The 11,711-nt window shown below is 35.7% G+C and overlaps 1 non-coding gene and 1 pseudogene across 1 annotated transcript; both read right to left on the reverse strand.

The window, feature by feature from the left end:
• Positions 1-6,789: 6,789 nt before the first annotated feature.
• LOC120200523 lies at positions 6,790-6,985 on the reverse strand. The gene has a single exon (XR_005523566.1). It is a non-coding gene; the product is annotated as a U2 spliceosomal RNA (small nuclear RNA).
• A 4,543-nt stretch (positions 6,986-11,528) lies between these two features.
• LOC120200509 lies at positions 11,529-11,711 on the reverse strand (annotated as a pseudogene).

An 11,711-nucleotide genomic window follows, 5' to 3' on the forward strand; every position in this document is an offset into this window, starting at 1 on the left:
CATGAAGTTGAGCATGGGATTGGATATCCTTCTTCGTGAAGTTGAAATCCAAGTATTGTTCCGAGTCCAATATCCTCCACTGTGAAGTTGAAATTGGTTTTGGAACTGAGAAATTGTTTGTTGACAGTCAGCCGCCCTTTCACTGTGAAGTTGAGCTTGTGCTGTCTCGAGTCTAATATCCTTCGTTGTGAAGTTGAAATTGACTCTGAATGAAATTTTGTTGACAATCAGCCGCCCCTTCGTTGTAAAGTTGAGCTTGTGTTGTCTTGGGTCCAATATCCTTCGTTGTGAAGTTGAAATTGGTTCTGAAATTGGGAAATTGTTTGTTGACAGTCAGTCGCCCCTTCGCTGAAGTTGAGCTTGTGCTGTATCGATTCTAATATCCTTCGTTGTGAAGTTGAAATTGACTCTGAATGAAATTTTGTTAACAATCAGCCGCCCCTTCGTTGTGAAGTTGAGCTTGTGTTGTCTTGGGTCCAATATGCTTCGTTGTGAAGTTGAAATTGGTTCTGAAATTGGGAAGCCCCTTCTTCGTAAAGTTGAGCCTCAAATGGCACAATATCCTCCGTCGTGGAGTTGAAATCGCGGGTAGCCCCTTCTTCGTGAAGTTGAGCCTTGACTTGAATATCCTTCGTCGTGAAGTTGAAATCCAAGTATTGTATGTTGCGGGTGGACATGATTCCCTTCGCGATGAAGTTGAAACCGTGGATTACCCCTTTATTGTGAAGTTTGGCTTCGAGTTAGATATCCTTCGTCATGAAGTTGAAATCTACTCTCGAACAAATCGTGTTGTTTAAAGTTCAATATCCTTCATTGCGAAGTCGAAATTGGCTCTAGATAAAACCTGGAAAGATATATATATGCGATGTTATGGATGCAATGCTCTTAGGTATGCTTAAAATGCATATGAAACATATGTTATTTTGTGTTCTGGAAAGAAATCTTGATCTCCGGTGGCCTGTCGTTGTTGACTCTTGATTTTGAAATCTTGAAGTTTTGATCACTGATCAAATGTTCAAATCTGATGTGCATATTCTATTGGTTTCTTGATCTGGTAAATGCTTCTCGACCATCTCAAGAATGTGCATGAGCCTTGATCGGCTTCCGGGTACCTGTACATTTCAATGAATCTTTGTACAGTAATATACGATTATCTTTTGCATAAGTAGATAAATCATTGAGTTTAAGTTCAATTCAAGATGCTCAAAAAGAATTGATTTAGAGAAAAAGATTATCTTTACTCATAAGGAAGAAAAAAAACAAATAATACATGACAAATATTTTGGAAAATGAATACATGATGAAGTATGAGATCTTGATAATGTGGGCACTTCTGAGCTGAAAAGCCGTCAGGTGACTTTGAACACAACTTTTGCCAAGGGATCTTTGAAAATGTGACAACGTTCTGGAGAGCGCAACCTTTCTCCGACTCTTTGAGTTTGTAGGAGATTCAGATGCTGGGATACTTCCACTGTCTGGATTTCTTGAACTGATATCCAAATCGCCCTTTCGAGTTTTTAACTTGGACCCATCCTTAGTTGCAAGACGCCCTTTGTGGGTTTTCATCTTGAACCCACCTTATTTTTCTTTTCTTTTTTCTCTTGTTCTTTTTCTCTTTTTTCCTCTTTTTCTTTTTCTTTTTTACAATTTAGGGCACCCTTTCAGGTTTTCACCCTAAAATTTTTTCTCTTTTTTGTTTTTTTCCTTTTTCCTTTTTCCTTTTTTCAACTTAGGACTCCCTCTCGGGTTTTCATCCTAAGCGAAGTACTTTTTGACTGCATCCAAGTTGATGGGATGTGGCAGTTCAGGTTCATCCATTTCAGTCAGGACAAGGGCTTCTCCGAGAAGGCCTTTTTCACGACATAAGGTCCTTCCCAATTTGGTGTCTATTTTCCTCGAAAATCTTTCTGGACTGGCCAAATTCTTTTTAGTACCAGATCTCCTTCGCAGAATATTCTCGGGCGCACCTTTTTACCATGTGCTCGAATCATTCATTTCTGATAGATTTGACCATGATGAATGGTTTTCAGTCTCTTTTCATCTATCAGGTTAAGCTGATCATATCTGGATTGTACCCATTCTGCATCATCCAGTTTGACCTCTGTCAAGACCCGGAGTGACGAAATCTCTACTTCAATGGGTAGCACTCCTTCCATTCCGTAAGCTATTGAAAATGGAGTTACCCCAGTCAAGGTTTGTACTGAGGTTCGATAATAGAACAAAGCAAAAGGTAACTTCTCATTCCAATCTTTGTAAGTTTCAGTCGTTTTCTCCACTATCTTCTTAATGTTTTTGATTGCTGCTTCTACTGCTCCATTCATCTTTGGTCTGTAAGCAGTAAAATTGTGATGTTTTATGTTGAACTGCTCACAAGCAACATTCATCATCTTGTTGTTCAAGTTTGTAGCATTATCGGTAATGATCCTTTCAGGTAGACCATACCGACATATAATCTCTTTTTTCAGAAACTTGCAAATAGTAGACTGAGTGACACTGGCATATGATGCCGCCTCTACCCATTTCGTGAAGTAATCAATTGCCAGGAGGATGAAACGATGACCATTCGAATACTTTGGATGGATTTGTCCGATAACATACATGCCCCACACAGAGAAAGGCCAGGGTGACTTCATTACATGGAGTGGATGAGGTGGAATATTGATTTTATCTCCGTAAATCGGACATTTATGAAATCTTCTAGCATAGTTGATGCAATCACTTTCGAGTGTGGACCAAAAATATATGCATCTCATTATTTGTCTTGACATCATATGTCCAGTTGCATGTGCTCCACAAACTCCATCATGTACTTCTTTCACTATCATTTTTGCCTCTTCAGCATCGACGCACCTCAATAGGACTTGATTATGGCTTTTCTTGAATAAAACCTCTCCCTCAAGGACGTATCCATCTGCCTTCCTTCTAAGGGTTCTCTTATCAATTTCGGTGGCTTCTTCTGGATAACTCCGATGCTTGATATACTGTAGAATATCGTAGTTCCAAGGCTTAGTATCTTTCACTTCTTCAATTTGGTAACAATGAGCCGGGTACTCATACGACTGCATGTTAATTGGCATCATTTCAGACTTCCCGCCAACCTTGAATGTGGCTGCCAAGATAGCTAAAGCGTTAGCCATTTGATTTTCTTCTCTTGGCACGTAGTGGAAGGTGACTTCATCGAATTCTTCAAGAAGATCCAGTATTAGCTTCCGGTATTCCATCAGCTTTGTATCCTTGGTTTCCCATTCTCCGCGAAGCTGATAGATTACTAACGTTGAATCTCCGTATATCCGCAAGGTCTTTATGCTTTGCCCCAGTGCAGCTCGGATTCCCAATACACAGGCTTCATACTCTGCCATGTTATTGGTGCAATCGAAGTTCAGTCTGTTGGTAAATGGGTAGTGATTCCCTTATGGAGAGATCAGAATTGCCCCGACGCCATGTACAAATACATTTGATGCACCATCGAAATGCATTCTCCAGGAACTGTCTATTGAAGTGCTTGCTTCTTCTAAGGATATAGCCATCAGGTCCTCATCTGGAAAATCAAAGTCTAATGGCTCGTAATTCTCATTGGTTCTACTAGCCAAGAACTCCGATATGGCACTTCCTTTGATTGCTTTTTGGCTCACGTACTCGATGTCAAACTTAGACAAGAGCATCTGCCATCGGGCTAACCTTCCAGATAGAGCAGGTACACCCATCATGTACTTCAGGGGATCTAACTTGGAAATCATCCAAGTAGTGTGGTACAACATGTATTGTCGGAGTCTTTTTGTGGCTCAGATCAAAGCACAACAAACCTTCTCGATAGGAGGATATCTGACCTCGCAATCGGTGAACTTCTTACTTAAATAGTAGATGGCTCTTTCCTTCTTCTCGGATTCATCATATTGACCTAGGACACACCCCATAGAGTTCTCGAATATGGAGAGATACAAGAATAGAGGTTTGCCTTGGATAAGGGACATCAGGACAGGAGAGTGAGACAAATACTCCTTTACTTTCTAGAATACAATCTGATATTTTTCATCCCACGCTCTATCGTTGTTCTTTCGGAGAAGATGAAAGATTGGGTCACACTTTTCGGTTAACTGAGATATGAACCATGATACGAGGTTCAATCTACCAAGAAAACCTCTGACCTCTTTTTGTGTTCGTGGTGGAGGTAGACTTTGAATAGCCTTAACTTTATCGGGATCGACTTCGATATCTTTTCTACTGACCACGAAGCCTAATAGTTTTCCGGATATTACCCCAAAGGTACACTTGCTAGGGTTCAATCGTAGCTGGAACTTTCTCAATCTCTGGAAGAGCTTTCTCAAGTTATCGACATGTTCATTCTCGGTTTGTGTCTTGATAGTCATGCCATCGATATAAACTCCGATCTCTTTGTGCATCATGTTATGGAGCAGGGTCACCATAGCTCTCTGATATGTTACCCCGACATTCTTCAATCCGAAGGGCATTACTTTGTAGCAGAAAGTTCCCCACATCATGACGAACGTGGTCTTCTCCATGTTTTCGGTATGCATCTTGATCTGATTATATCCCAAAAATCCATCCATGAATGAAAAGAAAGCATTCACGGCTGTATTGTCTACCAACGTGTCAATGTGAGGCAGAGGAAAATTGTCTTTAGGGATCGCCTTGTTAAGGTCCTAGTAATCGACGCACATACGAACCTTCCCGTCTTTCTTCGGAACTGGCACTATATTGGCCACCCACTATGGATACTTAGCCACTTGAAGAAAACCGGCATCAAATTGCTTCTGGACTTCTTCTTTGATCTTAAGGAGCATTTCTAGTTGCATCCTTCTCAGTTTCTGTTGCACATGTTTGCACTCTGGCTTAATTGGCAGTTTATGAACTACCATATCTGTGTCTAGTCCCGGCATGTCTTGATATGACCAGGTGAACACATCTCTATACTCCTGAAGTAAGACTATCATGTTTTATCTTACTTCAGCCGAGAGAGTTGTACCGATTTTAACCTCCTTTTTGTCATCTTCAGTGCCCAGATTCAAGATTTCGATCGTCTCCTCATGTGGTAGTATTTGCTTCTCTTCTCTTTCTAACATTCTCAACAATTCGGTAGGCAAGTTACACTCCTCTTCAGTGTCGGACTCATCAAATTCCACAAGGCAAATGGCCGATTCAAAATCCACTTTTGGATTAAGATCATCAGTGCCTAAATTATCATTATCTAGGGTCCTGAAGTAACAAAGAAGATATGTGTGTGTGAGAGAAAATATCCTACACAAAACAGTCAAAGAATTAATTTTGAAAGAAAATGGAAATGAAGCGCTTGGAAAGAAGAAAATAGGCAATGAATTCAAAGAGAAATGAAAGAAAATTTGTTTGCCATGAACATAGGAAAAAATGCATCCTTTATTGAAATTAAACCAAATGTTTATTCACCCTTACAAAAGATGAAGAAAGAGAATTTTAGATTTCTTTCTTTTCTCCAAATGCTTTATTTCCTTTAAAAGAAATATAAAATTCCTTTCTTTTAAAAAGACTGTAATGCCCTTTCAAATCTTTCATCTTTGATTAAAGTCCTATACACAAAATTCTAGAATCAGTCCTTGAACTATTCAATTAATCAAAATAAATCATGAAATTTTAAAATCTTACACTTTAGTCACTAACCAGGTGTTTGGGGCGTTACAAGAATATTTTGAATTTTGAATTTGGATTTAAAGTTAAGGAATATTTTGAAACGAGGACCAAAATTGACGCTCCAAAAGCGTTATTCCTTTTTGTGATTATATAGTTAAATTCTTTTTTTAAAAACTTTGTTTTAATTACAAAATATAGTTGTTTTATATATCTTATTTTAATAATTAAGAATAATATATTGTATTTCATTTAGATCAACGAAATCATAACTAACGTTGAATTTTAACTACATTGTTTTCGTTTAAGTGTAAAATATCTGGGCTACTGGTATAAAGGATTTCATACCGATTTTTGTATCATATTGCGGTTTTGTTCTTGAAATTATGAAAATTAGGTCTCGATAGAATTAAGAAACTTTATATGTTTAATATGGTGATTTAGGGTTGAGATTAGAAATTCTTGATAATATTAATAGCGCTTTTAGGTGTTGGCGTTGATGGTATAAAATGTGTCAGTTAAGAAATCGTCGGTACGAAATGGATTCGTCGTGTTTTGTAGTGAAATTTGGAGTCTTTTTTTATGCATGATTTAAGTTGAACTTCCAGCCAATTTTGTTTTTATTTGTGCATTCTGATGTGTTCTTGAAGCTCAAGATTCGTTGGTGGCTTCCTCTAGCAATGGGAAAGGCGGTCGTGCATTGAAGAGGTTGTTATTAGTTGCTCATTGTTTCCGTAAGTGTAGATTATGCTACGGGTTTGCACAAACCTTTTTTATTTAGAAACATAGGAGTAGGTTAATCCCCTATTCTAGGTTCTCGTGTAATTATTGTCGATGTTCTTTGTGTTAATTAAAAGTTTGTACGTTTTGAAGATGTATGATCGGTCATTTCTGAACAATTAGCTCGAACTTTTGTCGATAAATTTCAAACATTTGCTTTGAATTTTGTCCACTATTTTTGATGCACCTATATGTGGTATGATATGGTACATGAAAGGTCACTCCAGTGACTATATATGAGTTACATGGTTTAAAAATGACAATAACTAAAGGGGAAATAATTTAAAAGTTAAACTACCAGAACATAGTTTAAACAATAAATTAGTAAAACTAAGGAGGCATGGTTTTCGCAATCAAAAAACGGAGTAGAAACATTAAACTTTAGATTGGGTGGGATGCGCCAGGCCCGAGCAATACTGCAACGCTAGGGCGACGCTCGAGAGTCCCAGTAGCAAGCTACTGTGGTGGACCCTCCTCCTCAAAAAATAAATTTAATATCGTGTGGACCATTGGCCCACGTATCAGATATTAAACTGATAAGAACAGATACTACACTTGATCTTAGCCAAAAGGCCGAGAAAGGTATGCTTTCCAATGTTCAAGGCCGTTGGCTTTATAAGCAGCTTCTCGCTGCATCCCTTCGTACCTCAAGCATGTGGGACGTTACATGCAGCATCTCATTTGTAAGCTGCTTCTGGAAACAAACAGCTTTGGTTTAAAAGGCAATTCTCGCATAAAGCAGTTTCATTGGACATAATCAATCTCTGCCAATGCCGTTCTCTTCATGGTTACACGATCAATAACTTCAACTGCGTGTTATTTCATATTTATATTCATCAAATTAATATTAGTTACAAACCCACTTTTTACATCATCAAAATATTATTAGTTTTAATACTCATATGTGTATTTCAAGTTACTAATAGTTAAACTCTATTAGAAGCTCTTTTACTCCTCTATTATTCAAAGGGACATTTTAGTCGAAAACTGAATATTTTAGTCCAACATGTTAATCTACACTTACTTGAACCAAAATATTTTATTTAATATCTTTTTGTCCCCCATTAATTAACTGATTTATCATTCTAAAAAAAATAACAATCTACTTCGTATATATTTCAGAAGCGAGCAAATAAGAACGACCCCTTACTATATTGTAGAAATTGCAAATTTGCTACGAAATTTTTGCAAAATTATTTAATTCATTTTATTAAAGAAGAATTATGTCGAAAATATTTTCTTTGTGTTTTAGCTTAAATATCCAACTTAAAATATTTTTAAAGATCCAAAAACACCCTAAAATGTGAAAACTTGAGCCTTAGATTTCAAAACTAAGTGTGAAGTTTTAAAACTTCTCCTAAGTGTTTCCAAACTCTTGTACTAGTTTTAGAACTTCCATTACATAGTGCTTAAGAGTTTCCAAAATCAATGTTGGATTTTGATACCCGTATGTGAGATTCCAAAGCTCACGTTCTAGTATCTATACTCTAGGCCTCCAACGATTGGTATTTTTAAACATGTTTTAGGAGTTTCGATTCTCCAAGAAGAGTTTCAAAACTATGGTTGCAATTGAGTATTTAAACCACGAATTTCATGCTTAAAATAGCTAGAAGCTACCTCCAACTTCTCGAAACGACTATAAATCACTTAGAGTATATAAAAAGGACCACATAGTAGCTCAAAAACATAAAGAGAGGCTTTCCCAACATTCAAGAGTTTCAATGCCCGTGTGTGAGTTTCCAAAACACATGTGCCAATATCGATACTCTGTGCCTCCAACGATTTATATTTTTAAACATGTTTTAGGAATTTCAATATTACAAGAAGAGTTACGAAGCAATGGTCGCAAGTTAGTATTTAATGCGCAAATTGAATGCCTGAAATGGCTGGAATGTAACTTCCTAAAATCCAGGTCGGTAGAATCATGTTTAATTTCACAATTTGTGTAGAATGAAATTTTTTGAAATATTATTAGATAATTTTATTCGAATCGTAATAAATATTTTTAAAATTAAAAATATGATTTTTAAAGTGTAAATTGATTTTGAAGAAAGTACCAACTTGATTTTTAAATTAAAATTCAATTTTAGTGACTAAATTGTAAAATGATCAAAATTGTTAAATCCATATATGTATTTTCCCAATATCAATTTTCCCTTCATTTTCAACCATTTTGCCGTGAACTCTTCTTGCAAATTCCTTTGACTTTAATCGATTTTAATAACTACCTTCTAAATTGTTTTAACCACATTACTTCTTCGAATCCGGTTTTGCATACAAACTCATTTTGAGCATCGTAATTGATGCCTTCAAGTGGTGTTGTTGATTTGGCAATATAGGTAAGAATTTCCGTCTTTGTTGTGATTTTCGTGTTTAGTTTTTTAGTAGATGTCACTGATGTGTTAGATATTAATTTTTATTGAATAAACCTATGTTTAAATTACTTTCTACAAAATTATGAATTTAAAAAGTAGAAACTAAATTGAAGATCAATTGATCAAGTTGCGATTTCTATTCTAAATTGTAAAAAAAAAAAAAATAAGGGCGGAGCTTTGAAAATATTTGATCCAGAATTCAAAACTTTTGGTCCATAATTTTTAGAGGAATTGGAAATATTTTTCGCCCAAAATTTTTGAATCTTATCTAAAAATTCGATGTTTTCTGGTATCGATACTCATTTAGCATTCGATGTTTTCTGGTATCGATACCTTCCTTATGGTATCGGTACTACCTTCCCAGATATCGATACCCTTTGAATATCTTTACCAATTTCAGACCTATGGTATCGATACTGTTAGACCAGTATCGATACTGTTAGACCAGTATCGATACCCCTATACCAAATATCTCTCTTTTCTCTTGAAGTATCGGTACTGCTTCAGATTTCCCTTTTTAAGCCGAAAAATTTACCTATATCAACTCAAATCCTCCATGTCTTAACCCCTTTAAAACACTTAACCCAAGTACACATACTTAAACCAATTTCTATGCATTTAACACTTTTTTATCTTCGAAATCTCCTCCTATATCTTGAATTTATGAATCCTACCAAATTTCTAACATGTTCTAATTTCAATTCTAACACTTCATACTTCTTAATTCAACTGATGACAAGTTAATTTTAACATCAAAACTTATTTATCAACTCTTTCTCAATAAATCCCTTAAAAACTCTTAATATTCAATCTTACATAATTTATTCATCTTTAGGTTTTAAGTCACCATAAGCATTTCCTAAGCTTTCTTAATCCTCCAAGAATCAAACCCCATCATAAAATTAAGGAATAATCAACTTACAAGAAACTAACCTTTTAATTGGGCTCACGGGAAGGAGAAGAAGAAGTAGAAGCTCCATTCTCCAAACTTTCCCTTCCCATTTACACGTGGTTGTCTCCTTTATAAAGGAATAATAAGAAATCTTCCTTTGAAAGAACCAATTTACCATTACTTCGTTAAATATTTACTAAACAATCCTTCACAAAATATTACCAATTTAGTCCCTAAACTTTTCAATCTTTCAAAATCAAACCTCAAAGTTTCAAAATTTCAATTTTAGTCACTAGCCCCGATTTTTGGATGTTACAAAACATCTTTGTTTTTGGCTTGGTACTTATCGATACTTAAAGATAGTTATCGAATAGCATATCGATTTCTGGGGGGGGGAAACGTGTTTTCAATATTAATTCAGAAAAACAGTTTAGAAAGGAAAATTCAAGAGGATTAAAATATTTTGAATTTGGATTTAAAGTTAAGGAATATTTTGAAACGAGGACCAAAATTGACGCTCCAAAAGCGTTATTCCTTTTTGTGATTATATAGTTAAATTCTTTTTTTTTTTAATTTTGTTTTAATTACAAAATATATTTGTTTTATATATCTTATTTTAATAATTAAGAATAATATATTGTATTTCATTTAGTTCAACGAAATCATAACTAACGTTGAATTTTAACTACATTGTTTTCGTTTAAGTGTAAAATATGTGGGCTACAGGTATAAAGGATTTCATACCGATTTTTGTATCATATTGCGGTTTTGTTCTTGAAATTATGAAAATTAGGTCTCGATAGAATTAAGAAACTTTATATGTTTAATATGGTGATTTAGGGTTGAGATTAGAAATTCTTGATAATATTAATAGCGCTTTTAGGTGTTGGCGTTGATGGTATAAAATGTGTCAGTTAAGAAATCGTCGGTACGAAATGGATTCGTCGTGTTTTGTATTGAAATTTGGAGTCTTTTTTTATGCATGATTTAAGTTGAACTTCCAGCCAATTTTGTTGTTATTTGTGCTTTCTGATGTGTTCTTGAAGCTCAAGATTCGTTGGTGGCTTCCTCTAGCAATGGGAAAGGAAAGGCAGTCGTGCATTGAAGCGGTTGTTGTTATTTGCTCATTGTTTCCGTAAGTGTAGGTTATGCTGCGGGTTTGCACAAACCTTTTTTATTTAGAAACATAGGAGTAGGTTAATCCCCTATTCTAGGTTCTCGTGTAATTATTGTCGATGTTCTTTGTGTTAATTAAAAGTTTGTACGTTTTGAAGATGTATGATCGGTCATTTCTGAACAATTAGCAGCGCGAACTTTTGTCGATAAATTTCAAACATTTGCTTTGAATTTTGTCCACTATTTTTGATGCACCTATATGTGGTATGATATGGTACATGAAAGGTTTAAATACATGTGCAACACTAGCTGTTATGGTGGGACGAAAAGTGTCTATATATGAGTTGTCGATAACATTTACTGGTTGTAGTGATGAATCGAATGAGACTTTTAGCAATGATTATGTACAAGGTCACTCCAGTGACTAATGTAACAGTTGGTAACAAGGTCGGACTGCCCCGATCGAATATTGGGTGTTATAAACTTAATTTGTAATGGAACACTCGTGACACATAAATTTGATAATTCAACCCCCAATTTTAAGGTATCATGGAATGATTCTAAAACTAAGGGGGCAATCCTATTGAGCGTAGAAAGTTACATGGTTTAAAAATGACAATAACTAAAGGGGAAATAATTTAAAAGTTAAACTACCAGAACATAGTTTAAACAATAAATTAGTAAAACTAAGGAGGCATGGTTTTCGCAATCAAAAAACGGAGTAGAAACATTAAACTTTAGATTGGGTGGGATGCGCCAGGCCCGAGCAATACTGCAACGCTAGGGCGACGCTAGCAAGCTACTGTGGTGGACCCTCCCCCTCAAAAAATAAATTTAATATCGTGTGGACCATTGGCCCACGTATCAGATATTAAACTGATAAGAACAGATACTACACTTGATCTTAGCCAAAAGGCCGAGAAAGGTAT

The sequence above is a fragment of the Hibiscus syriacus genome, unplaced genomic scaffold, assembly GCF_006381635.1.
Source record: "Hibiscus syriacus cultivar Baekdansim isolate YM2019G1 unplaced genomic scaffold, ASM638163v2 tig00005974_pilon, whole genome shotgun sequence".
NCBI classification, from domain to species: Eukaryota; Viridiplantae; Streptophyta; class Magnoliopsida; order Malvales; family Malvaceae; genus Hibiscus; species Hibiscus syriacus.